The sequence below is a fragment of the Coregonus clupeaformis genome, chromosome 40 (assembly GCF_020615455.1).
Source record: "Coregonus clupeaformis isolate EN_2021a chromosome 40, ASM2061545v1, whole genome shotgun sequence".
Lineage (NCBI taxonomy): Eukaryota > Metazoa > Chordata > Actinopteri > Salmoniformes > Salmonidae > Coregonus > Coregonus clupeaformis.
Genome location: NC_059231.1, coordinates 10,781,055 through 10,794,412, shown reverse-complemented (window position 1 = coordinate 10,794,412; position 13,358 = coordinate 10,781,055).

Genomic DNA, 13,358 nt, shown 5'->3' with positions numbered 1-13,358 from the left:
TTCTCCGGATGTCATGACATCTGTCACTTATGCTGAAGCTTGTGATATGAATAAACCTTATGATCCAAGTTCAGTATGAGCGGACTCCTTTGTTTATCAGCAATAATTGCCAGCATTCACCCGATACGACAGTGTTTACAAATAATAAAGGATATTTCATGCTGAAACCCTCATATTAAACACCAGCGATATTCACTATGTTTATGGTTTATATTTAGGATAATGTTTTACAGCTTCGTCATTCTATTTTTTATTGTAAAAAAAAAATCGTATTTGATTATTTTATATATTTTACATGTGATAAGGCCACACAGAGGGCAAGAGATAATAACTGATACCGGTGATGATCTGAAGTACCCAAAAATGCCACTACATCTCATCTGTTAAAATTCCCAAAAAACTTTAACTTAACAAAACTCTGGTAGTTTCCTGGTAAACTTTGAACGTTTCCAGTAATATGCCCTCCTGAGTCCCCAAATACAACACATCACAGAGTGAAATCCTCTGTATTTTCAAGTAATGTGGTGGCAGCATCATGTTATGGGTATGCTCTTTACCGGCAGGGACTGGGGAGTTTGTCAGGAACAAAATAAATACACTATATATACAAAAGTATGTGGACATGCCTTCAAATGAGTGGATTCGGCTATTTCAGCCACACCCGTTGCTGACAGGTGTATAAAATTGGGCACACAGCCATGCAATCTCCGTAGACAAATATTGGCGGTATAATGGCCTTACTGAAGAGCTCAGTGACTTTCAACATGGCATCGTCATAGGATGCCACCTTTCCAACAAGTCAGTTGGTCAAATTTCTGCCATGCAAGAGCTGCCCCGATCAACTGTAAGTGCTGTTATTGTGAAGTGGAAACATCTAGGCGCAACAAGGGCTCAGCCGTGAAGTGGTAGGTCACACAAGCTCACAGAACGGGACCGCTGAGTGCTGAAGCGCATAGCGCGTAAAAATTGCAACACTCACTACCGAGTTCCAAACTGCCTCTGGAAGCAACGTCAGCACAATAACTGTTCGTCGGGAGCTTCATGAAATGGGTTTCCGTGGCCGAGCAGCCGCACACAAGTCTAAGATCACCATGTGCAATGCCAAGTGTCGGCTGGAGTAGTGTAAAGCTCGCCACCATTGGACTCTGGAGCAGTGGAAACGCGTTCTCTAGAGTGATGAATCACGCTTCATCATCTGGCAGTCCGACGGACTAATCTGGGATTGGCGGATGCCAGGAGAACGCTACCTGCCCGAATGCATAGTGCCAACTGTAAAGTTTGATGGAGGAGGAATAATGGTCTGGAGCCGTTTTTCATGGTTCGGGCTAGGCCTCTTAGTTCCAGTGAAGGGAAATCTTAACGCTACAGTATACAATGAAATTCTAGACAATTCTGTGCTTCCAACTTTGTGGCAACAGTTTGGGGAAGGCCCTTTCCTGTTTCAGCATGACAATGCCCCCGTGCAAGAAGCGAGGTCAATACAGAGATGGTTTTTTCGAGATCGGTGTGGAAGAACTTGACTGGCAGAGCCCTGACCTCAACCCCATCGAACACCTTTGGGATTAACTGGAACGCCGACTGCGAACCAGGCCTCAGTGCCCGACCTCACTAATGCTCTTGTGGCTGAATGGAAGCAAATCCCCGCAGCAATGTTCCAACATCTAGTGGAAAGTCTTCCCAGAAGAGTGGAGGCTGTTATAGCAGCAAAGGGGCGACCAACTCCATATTAATGCCCATGGTTTTGGAATTAGATGTTCGACGAGCAGGTGTCCACATACTTTTGTGGTCCTCTGAAGCTCAATTGGTAGAGCATGGCGCTTGTGGTCCTCTGTAGCTCAATTGGTAGAGCATGGCGCTTGTAACGCCAGGATAGTGGGTTCCATCCCCGGGACCACCCATGTGTAAAAATGTATGCACACATGACTGTAAGTCGCTTTGGATAAAAGCGTCTGCTAAATGGCATATTATTATTATTATTTAGAATATGAAAGAAGCAAAGCCCGGTAAAAAGTTAGAGGAAATCCTGCCTCAGTGTTTTGAATATCTAACCTTGGGATAGTGTTTTATTCTTCAGTGGGAAAAATAAAACTCTTACAGTGGGACAAAATTGTTTTACAGTGGGACAATGAATGCCAAAGACGGACCAGAATGGCTTTCCAAGAGGTGTTGAGCGTTCCCGATGGGTCTCAGTCCTGTCTCAGTGTAAATAAGAGACAAGGTTTGAATATTGTTGTCCATCAATGATTATCAACCAAGTTTACTGAGTTTGATAAATTCAGACAAAAACAAGGTATGTATGTTGCCCTAGGAGTTGTGCAGAGTTGGTAGAATCTTACTCAAAATAATTCAAAGCTGTAATGGCTGCCAAGCTGCTTCCACCAAGTATTAACTCTGGGGTGCGCAATCAAGGCATCTTTTGTTTTTCAAATTGTTTTATTAAATTGTATTTATTAAATGTTCTATTTTTATTAATTTTTTACTTTGAAAATGTAGCGCAGGTTGTGTCGATCTGTAGGAAACAATCAAACGTAATCCCTTTTTTTAGATTCGATTTTAAGGCAGCAAAATGTGACAGCTGTGTAAGGCATGTGTGGACTTTCACTGGGCACCGTATGAGTGTTTGTCTGCCTATATGTGTGATGTTGCAATTCAGCAATATATCAGGGTACACAGCAGAATATGCTTTGTGTGTATGTGCTTTAATAAAAACCGTATGTGTGTATTGCCTGAGCTTCCAGTATGTACGTGGGTGGCAGTTTGGTAGGTTGTCTTTGTACTGTATCTGTCTTGCCAGAGGGGATTTTTGGAGGAGTGAGTGGGGAGCTAACTGGTGTAAAATACCAATAAAGCTTTTGCTTCTTCACAGGGAGCTGTTCTCAGTCTCCCAGTCACATGTACATTGTACACAAAGTTGCAGACAGAACTGTTCTGTTCTGTCTGCAACTTCCACTCGACCCTTCTGTTGGAGCCAGGGGAAGGAGACTGGGCCTGTCAAATGCCTACCCAGCTAGCACACAACGTTCAGAGAACCATGTGTTTCTCAGAGCTTGGTGAGAGAGTGGTTGTCCTATGGTAATTTTGCATACAACCTTCTTACAACTTTCTGGTGAATGGTGAAGGATAGTTGTTTGGCTTTGGAACATTTCTCAGCACATTTTAAGTAACTTGACAAACATTTTTATTTTCTTGGCATTTCATAACTAACAGAACGTTTCCTAAAAGTTCAAAAATGGTTACATTTAATTTAATATTTTGGTAATGTTCTAGGAACGTTCTCCAACTGGTTTGACGTTGGGAATGTTCTCAAATAGTTCAGAGAACGTTAAGGCAGGTTCCTTCCTCCTACACAACATCTGAAATATTTTATTAAAGTAAAGTAATGTGAATAAATGATGGTTAATAAGTGATAAGCAGTAATGGGCAGTCACTATCATCATGGGACTTATTAATTGTTTTATTCTTTGTTGTTACAGCATTCAACCCACGCAATGCATAGTGCATAAACATTTTTAATGATCGAAACCTGTGGGAATTTCAGTACTTCAGCATAACATTTCCTACAGGTTTCCTAATGGTTCTATTTAAAGTCATGTTCTCAAATTGTTCCTGAAAACGTTTAAAAACTTTCCATAAAAACCACAATAACACTTTAGTAACATTCGGAGAGCTCTCTCTATCCCCTATCTTGTTAAGTGTGTTCAGGTGTGTTGGTCGCGCCCACTATTTGGACACACCTGGTCTTAATGAGTGCTTGTTTCCTTTTAAATTGGGTCTGTTTGAATAGACTGAAGGTAACAGCTTTGTATGCCTAAAAAACAGAGCATTCTAGCTTCATCCTGGTGGTGCAGTGGACTAATTCCATGGATAAAGAACAGAAGATTATAGGTTTGAATCTCACTGATGAAAAATAAAATGTGTTTGCGTGATTAATGTCTAAGGAAATTAATTTCCATGTGTCCTATCTGTGCTTGGAGATTAAAAAAAAAAAGTTAACCAAAAATAAGCTAGCAGTGTTATTAAAAGTCTTATTGAATCATTCAGTGAAGGTTTTAAGGAAGTTATTCAAAAAAAGCTATAATTTCCGTTCTCAGAGCGTTAATAAAACCTCCCAGGAAAACTTTGAAGGAACCAGAGCAAAACGTTGTCAGAACCTCCCTGCAACCTAATCCGTTTTACCGGTCAGGAAACGTACTGTATGGCTTCGTTCCCACAACCAATGTGAAACCAAAAACATACGTTCCCACAACTTCCAAGGAACCAAACGTGCTAGCTGGGTACTGTAAAATACTTCCCTTATTCTTAGAGAGAGGCTTCAACTATTAACAGGTTAGGAGGCGCACGACTCTCACCGTGTATGAGCTACTGCAGTGGTTCCCAACCTCTTTCGTTTACTGTACCACCAACTGAATTCTGCTCTGTCTGGAGTACCCCTGAACGACCCACTAATGTGCATTTTACCAGTAAGCCTATGGTCTCATGAGTCTTCTCAAGTACCCCCTGTGGATAGGCGAAGTACCCCCTGTGGATAGGCCAAGTACCCCCTGTGGATAGGCCAAGTACCCCCTGTGGATAGGCCAAGTACCCCCTGTGGATAGGCTAAGTACCCCCTGTGGATAGGCCAGGTACCCCCAGTGGATAGGCCAGGTACCCCCAGTGGATAGGCCAGGTACCCCCAGTGGATAGGCCAGGTACCCCCTGTGGATAGGCCAGGTACCCCCTGTGGATAGGCCAAGTACCCCCTGTGGATAGGCCAAGTACCCCCTGTGGATAGGCCAGGTACCCCCTGTGGATAGGCCAAGTACCCCCTGTGGATAGGCCAGGTACCCCCTGTGGATAGGCCAAGTACCCCCTGTGGATAGGCTAAGTACCCCCAGGGGTCCCAGTACTCCTGGTTGGGAACCACTGACTTGCTGTACATTATATTCTTCTGTCTTCAGTACTGTGACCGGCAGGCCTGGGTGTCGGTCTATTTTCATTCCACTTCGAAGAGGGGGCAGTGAAGCCAGTTACTGAGGCTGGCACCAATAAGAGGAGGAAGTGAAGCCAGTTACTGAGGCTGGCACCAATAAGAGGAGGCAGTGAAGCCAGTTACTGAGGCTGGCACCAATAAGAGGAGGCAGTGAAGCCAGTTACTGAGGCTGGCACCAATAAGAGGAGGCAGTCGTAAGATCTCAATTGCACAGTCCTAGCTCCTCTTCTCCTTCTCAAAACCCATTTTAGGAGAGGTCAGAGGGGCGGGACTCTGGGGCGGGACTCTGGCTTTTTCATCCAATGGGTTTTGAGAAGGAGATGAGGAGCGAGGATGCGAAGGAGTATGCAATTGAGATCTTCCCAGTGAGGAGCCACTTCGAAAACCCTCCTCTGAGGGGTTGAGACCAGGGGAGAATCTCAATTGGTTTTGCTCGACTCCTCACGTCCTCTACTCCCTCCATCCGTCATTGTAAATAAGAATTTGTTCTTAACTGACTTGCCTAGTTAAATAAAGATTAAATAAAAATAAAACAAATAAAAAATCCTCTCCTTGCCTGCTTTTGATGAAGGTCGAAGTTAATCGAGAAGCGGAGGCAAGGAGAGGAAACGTGGAAACAAATGCGCTTGTATGAAATGAGAGAAATGAAATGAGACTCTCCTTCTCCACTTGTGCTTCATCAGGCAAGTTATGTTTACAGCAAAAATAAATGTGTAAAGTGATAAAAACAAATGTAGCTAGTTGCAAGACATTTTATAGACAAGAGGATACATAGCATATGCTTTTTAAATGTGTGCATGCCTTTCTGCTTCGAGAAAAGAACAGCTGATTCAAAGGGGGTGTGGCGGATTGTAAAAACACTTTCTTGCTAGCCGGCAGGAACCTCTTGTGCATAATCTGCCAAACTAGTTAATTTAGGAGGTGAGTGTACTCTTCCGTTAGTCGAATAACGAATTGACACTCTCCTCGACCACTTTTCTGGTTTCCGGGTCACGGAGGAGACGAGGAGAGGACATACTTTTCCATTTGAGAATCTCTCTGGGCTCTATTTTCGGCTGGCGTTAAGGCAGCGCTATTGTAAGCGGAAACGCAGCCTATCCAGCCGTGACTCACACTGCCCATATGCGCATGGAACAATAGTATCCTAATCTGCTTTTTGAGCCTGTATACTTCGTATTTAGAAACATTTAAAAAATCATGTTTTTTCCTATTTCGTTTTATTTGGTTAAAAACCAAGCTTGGCCTCCCCTCCTCTCAATTCAGTTTTTTTGTTGTTGTCCTGCCCAATGCAATCAGGCATTCGTCAAGACTGTTGATAAAGTGTTTGGATCCTGAGACCGCTAGGAAATACATTTTAATCACCAAAACTTTATTAAAATATCAAGTTTGAGCGAGTAAAACAGTGAGCTGACATTCCCTTTTTTATCTATGCATTGTAGGCAGGCCCACATTATTTTAGCCATGCAGGTCTAAACATGAAACAAAAGATGAGAACCTACCCGTATTTAGAAGTTATCTGTAACCTGTAACAATAGCTTGTTTTCCGTTTCATATGTTCAAAACCCAAGCCCTCCCTTAGGCCTACTATAACGAAGGCTGTTTCAACAGCAATTCGTGTCTTTCTATCCTGGCGATTTTATGATACAACATTTAACATCTATTTATTGTTGTTGTTATTTTTTTTTTTAAACAGTGTTTTTCGTTTAATTTTATTACAACCAATTTTATTAGAATGATTCACCTTTCTGGTTTTGTGGTTACAAAGTCTGTGGTGCGCATGCAATGCAACTTCTGGTGATGGTTCCGATTATGTTTATAAAACATTGTTCACTCACCGTTATATGGTGAGGTCCTTTCTCCCTTTCATTTTATATTGGATCTTTGTCCAGCTACTGTGAAAAGTTTGGATGTGCGTAAAACCCTCCATAGTCTGCGTCGTTTTAATATTATATGCTCAAGGGGAGAAATTATGGTGCCAGTAAAAAATAAAAAATAAAAATTGGTCATTTAGCAGACGTTCTTATCCAGAGCGACTTACAGGATCAATTAGGGTTAAGTGCCTTGCTCAAGGCACATCGACAGATTTTTCACCTAGTCGGCTTGGGGATTAGAACCAGCGACCTTTCTGTTACTGGTACAACGCTCTTAACCACTAAGCTACCTGCCGCCCCATCTAAATGTGACATAGCCTATGTAAAACAAGTAGTTGTTTCGTTTTGTTTAGAATTTGATTAGACTTATTCATTCTCTTTTTAGGCCTTATCAATACTTAATTTAATTTTGCTTATTGACAATGTTTGGCATGTCCATGCTCAGCCATAATGTAATTTACAGTAGGCCTAGTGCCTATATCACTGTGAATGCTATTGAAGCCATGCAATTACTTAGAACAATGTGGACTGCAAATGGGTTCAAGTTAACGTATTTAGCAAAGATACAGTAGGTCTACATTTTGTTATTTTATTTCTGTAAGCCATTTAACAAACTATAACTGACTAACATTGGAATTGGAGTTGATGCCAAGGCAATACATAAAAGACCGTAAATACACAACTTGAAGCAACCACATATATTGCAATGGATTGCGTTCGATTCTCGACACACCCACAAGTTGTTTATTCATCAAAACCCAGACCTTTCGCACCAACGCCAGCAAGTGCACCGATGTGAGTGAAAATAGCAACAATAGCGGTAGGTTTGTTGAAATAGAGCCCCCCCCTCCTCTCGCTCTCTCTCTCTCTCTCTCTCTCTCTCTCTCTCTCTCTCTCTCTCTCTCTCTCTCTCTCTCTCTCTCTCTCTCTCTCTCTCTCGCTCTCTCTCATTCTCACAGGCGTTAATCAAACTGGCATGTCTATTTCTCTTTCTACCCAGGTCAGTGGAATGAAGGCTGTGTTCTCTCTCTCTTTGTAGCTGAAGATAAGCCTGCTTTCAGGGCAGCAGAGTTTTCCTGACCTGATGTCAGCTGGTCTGTGAGCAAACCTAGTCTCTTTCATCTCTGTCTGTGTGACATAAACATGCTATCTATAACACCTCTGGCTATTTCCACAGGTGCAAGCTCTACACCTAGAGTACAGGCCCACACACACACACACACACACACACACACACAACAAACGAATGCACACAACACCTCAAACACTGTTTGACATTAGTTACAGCACGTCTGCAATTTTAATTCATGCCATTATGCCATTAAATATGAACAAAATGAAAAATACCAACACAAACAAATGGAAGTACTTAGGCCGGATCATGGATTTTAAATGAATAGCTGGCTACTCACTCCCAGCTTCTCTCTCTTTCTAATCTATCTTTGTATTTACGGTCCAAGTCATCATTAGCAGTCCATTCCGACAGCATCACTCAGTGACCCAGCAGCCTTTGAACAGTGTTGCTGACTGTAGGCTAGGTCAGGCTTTGCCAGTTGTGTTTTCTGCTGGTTTGTTTGGCCAGCGGCCGCCATAGATAAATGTTGACAGACTCCAAGCTGGTAAACACAATACCTGCCATGTCCCGGGTTAAAACATAGACAGAGTAAAGCTTTGCCAAAGATCAAGGCATCATACACTACATGGCCTAAAGTATCGAACATCGAACATCTCATTCCAATATCATGGGCATTAATATGGAGTTGGTCCCCCCCCCTTTGTTGCTATAACAGCCTCCACTCTTCTGGGAAGGCTTTCCACTAGATGTTGGAACATTGCTGCGGGGACTTGCTTCCATTCAGCCACAAGAGCATTAGTGAGGTCGGGCACTGATGTTGGGCGATTAGGCCTGGCTCGCAGTCTGCGTTCCAATTCATCCCAAAGGTGTTCAATGGGGTTGAGGTCAGGGCTCTGTGCAGGCCAGTCAAGTTCTTCCATACTGATCTCGACAAACCATTTCTGTATGGACCTCACTTTGTGGACGGGGGCATTGTCATGCTAAAACAGGAAAGGGCCTTCCCCAAACTGTTGCCACAAAGTTGGAAGCACAGAATCGTCTAGAATGTCATTGAATGCTGTAGCATTAAGATTTCCCTTCACTGGAACTAAGGGGCCTAGCCCGAAACATGAAAAACAGCCCAAGACCATTATTCCTCCTCCTTACAGTTGGCACTATCCATTGGGGCAACTAGCGTTCTCCTGGCATCCGCCAAACCCAGATTTGTCTGTCGGACTGCCAGATGGTGAACCGTGATTCATCACTCCAGTGAACACGTTTCCAGAGTCCAATGGCGGAAAGCTTTACACCACCCCAGCCGACGCTTGGCATTGCGCATGGTGATCATAGGCTTGTGTGCGGCTGCTCGGCCATGGAAACCCATTTCATGAAGCTCCCAACGAACAGTTCTTGTGCTGACGTTGCTTCCAGAGGCAGTTTGGAACTCAATAGTGAGTGTTGCAACCAAGGACAGATGATTTCTAAGCGCTACGCGCTTCAGCACTCGACGGTCCCGTTCTGTGAGCTTGTTTGGCCTACCATTTCACGGCTGAGCCGTTGTTGCTCTTAGACATTTCCACTTCACAATAACAGCACTTACAGTTGACCGGGCAGCTCTAGCAGGGCAGAAATTTGACGAACTGACGGTGCCACGTTGAAAGTCACTGAGCTCTTCAGTAAGGCCATTCTACTGCCACTGTTTGTCTATGGAGATTGCATGGCGGTGTGCTCGATTTTATACACCAGTCAGCAACGGGTGTGGCTAAAATAGCTGAATCCACTAATTTGAAGGGGTGTCCACATACTGCTGTATAGATAGGTGTAAGTGCCCTCATACAGACAGTATAATCTTTGCTTTTAAAGCAGCATGGGCGTGAAAAAGAGCTCCCGCATAAAACCAATCTTAGGTCCTGTGAGAGTGGGTTGTTGTGGGTCTGCATGCCCATTTGGTCTTGTCTGAGTGAGAGCCCTTTCACAAGAGTCTGTTACTCTATTACACCACTGTGGTGGGTTTGATGAAGGCTTTTGATCGTAGATTAGAAATGTTTGGTTTCTGCTTCTGAAGAAGTCCATTGATGATTGGTTTTAGCATCAAACCATGGTGTAACCCACAGCCTTGTGTTGGGCCTACAGAGATACAGCCTTAAACCAGAGGTGAATCAATAAGAGCTGTCTTTCTAAAGGGGGAAAGTATGTGTGTGTCACTTTGTGTCACAGAGCTGTCACACACTCTCTGGTCTGTCTCTGTCTCTGGTCTGTCTCTGGTCTGTCTCTCTGTCTCTGGTCTGTTTCTGGTCTGTCTCTGTCTCTGGTCTGTCTCTGGTCTGTCTCTGTCTCTGGTCTGTCTCTGGTCTGTCTCTTTCTCTGGTCTGTCTTTCTCTGGTCTGTCTCTGGTCTGTCTCTGGTCTGTCTCTTTCTCTGGTCTGTCTCTTTCTCTGGTCTGTCTCTGGTCTGTCTCTGTCTCTGGTCTGTCTCTGGTCTGTCTCTTTCTCTGGTCTGTCTCTTTCTCTGGTTTGTCTCTTTCTCTGGTCTGTTTCTGGTCTGTCTCTGTCTCTGGTCTGTCTCTGGTCTGTCTCTGTCTCTGGTCTGTCTCTGGTCTGTCTCTTTCTCTGGTCTGTCTTTCTCTGGTCTGTCTCTGGTCTGTCTCTTTCTCTGGTCTGTCTCTTTCTCTGGTCTGTCTCTGGTCTGTCTCTGTCTCTGGTCTGTCTCTGTCTCTGGTCTGTCTCTGGTCTGTCTCTGGTCTGTCTCTTTCTCTGGTCTGTCTCTTTCTCTGGTCTGTCTCTTTCTCTGGTCTGTCTCTGGTCTGTCTCTGGTCTGTCTCTGGTCTGTCTCTGGTCTGTCTCTGGCTCTGGTCTGTCTCTGGTCTGTCTCTTTCTCTGGTCTGTCTTTCTCTGGTCTGTCTCTGGTCTGTCTCTGGCTCTGGTCTGTCTCTGGTCTGTCTCTTTCTCTGGTCTGTCTTTCTCTGGTCTGTCTCTGGTCTGTCTCTTTCTCTGGTCTGTCTCTTTCTCTGGTCTGTCTCTGGTCTGTCTCTGTCTCTGGTCTGTCTCTGGTCTGTCTCTGGTCTGTCTCTTTCTCTGGTCTGTCTCTTTCTCTGGTCTGTCTCTTTCTCTGGTCTGTCTCTTTCTCTGGTCTGTCTCTGGTCTGTCTCTGGTCTGTCTCTTTCTCTGGTCTGTCTCTTTCTCTGGTCTGTCTCTGGTCTGTCTCTTTCTCTGGTCTGTCTCTTTCTCTGGTCTGTCTCTTTCTCTGGTCTGTCTCTGGTCTGTCTCTTTCTCTGGTCTGTCTCTTTCTCTGGTCTGTCTCTGTCTCTGTCTCTGTCTCTGTCTCTGGTCTGTCTCTGGTCTGTCTCTGTCTCTGGTCTGTCTCTGGTCTGTCTCTGGTCTTTCTCTGTCTCTGGTCTGTCTCTGTCTCTGGTCTGTCTCTGGTCTGTCTCCGTCTCTGGTCTTTCTCTGTCTCTGTCTCTGTCTCTGGCCTGTCTCTGGTCTCTCTCTGGTCTGTCTCCGTCTCTGGTCTTTCTCTGTCTCTGTCTCTGTCTCTGGCCTGTCTCTGTCTATGCTTTTTTTAATCCACTAGCCATTAATAGATATGTCAGTCTGCCGGCATAGACTTCTATTGCAGTAACGTTAAAGGGCTCTGGCTAGTATTACTTAGCCAGCTAGAAGGATGAAGTATGAAGTTAACGTTAAACAGAGCCTGACCTCAGCAGAAGCAGAAAAATAGGCTACTAAGTTCTCATAATAACTTTTCTTTACAGAGAGCAGGCTACTGAGACAGACTGATGTGGTGCTCAGTAGTGAGGCTACTGAGACAGACAGTGATGTGGTGCTCAGTAGTGAGGCTACTGAGACAGACTGATGTGGTGCTCAGTAGTGAGGCTACTGAGACAGACTGATGTGGTGCTCAGTAGTGAGGCTGAGGCAGACTGATGTGGTGCTCAGTAGTGAGGCTACTGAGACAGACTGATGTGGTGCTCAGTAGTGAGGCTGAGACAGACTGATGTGGTGCTCAGTAGTGAGGCTGAGGCAGACTGATGTGGTGCTCAGTAGTGAGGCTACTGAGACAGACAGTGATGTGGTGCTCAGTAGTGAGGCTACTGAGGCAGACAGTGATGTGGTGCTCAGTAGTGAGGCTACTGAGGCAGACAGTGATGTGGTGCTCAGTAGTGAGGCTACTGAGACAGACTGATGTGGTGCTCAGTAGTGAGGCTGAGACAGACAGTGATGTGGTGCTCAGTAGTGAGGCTACTGAGACAGACAGTGATGTGGTGCTCAGTAGTGAGGCTGAGGCAGACAGTGATGTGGTGCTCAGTAGTGAGGCTGAGACAGACAGTGATGTGGTGCTCAGTAGTGAGGCTGAGGCAGACAGTGATGTGGTGCTCAGTAGTGAGGCTACTGAGACAGACAGTGATGTGGTGCTCAGTAGTGAGGCTACTGAGGCAGACAGTGATGTGGTGCTCAGTAGTGAGGCTACTGAGGCAGACAATGATGTGGTGCTCAGTAGTGAGGCTGAGGCAGACAGTGATGTGGTGCTCAGTAGTGAGGCTACTGAGGCAGACAATGATGTGGTGCTCAGTAGTGAGGCTGAGGCAGACAGTGATGTGGTGCTCAGTAGTGAGTCTGAGGCAGACAGTGATGTGGTGCTCAGTAGTGAGGCTAATGAGGCAGACAGTGATGTGGTGCTCAGTAGTGAGGCTACTGAGGCAGACAGTGATGTGGTGCTCAGTAGTGAGGCTGAGACAGACAGTGATGTGGTGCTCAGTAGTGAGGCTACTGAGACAGACTGATGTGGTGCTCAGTAGTGAGGCTACTGAGACAGACTGATGTGGTGCTCAGTAGTGAGGCTGAGGCAGACTGATGTGGTGCTCAGTAGTGAGGCTACTGGGACAGACTGATGTGGTGCTCAGTAGTGAGGCTGAGACAGACTGATGTGGTGCTCAGTAGTGAGGCTGAGGCAGACTGATGTGGTGCTCAGTAGTGAGGCTACTGAGACAGACAGTGATGTGGTGCTCAGTAGTGAGGCTACTGAGGCAGACAGTGATGTGGTGCTCAGTAGTGAGGCTACTGAGGCAGACAGTGATGTGGTGCTCAGTAGTGAGGCTACTGAGACAGACTGTGATGTGGTGCTCAGTAGTGAGGCTGAGACAGACAGTGATGTGGTGCTCAGTAGTGAGGCTACTGAGACAGACAGTGATGTGGTGCTCAGTAGTGAGGCTGAGGCAGACAGTGATGTGGTGCTCAGTAGTGAGGCTGAGACAGACAGTGATGTGGTGCTCAGTAGTGAGGCTGAGGCAGACAGTGATGTGGTGCTCAGTAGTGAGGCTACTGAGACAGACAGTGATGTGGTGCTCAGTAGTGAGGCTACTGAGGCAGACAGTGATGTGGTGCTCAGTAGTGAGGCTACTGAGGCAGACAATGATGTGGTGCTCAGTAGTGAGGCTGAGGCAGACAGTGATGTGGTGCTCAGTAGT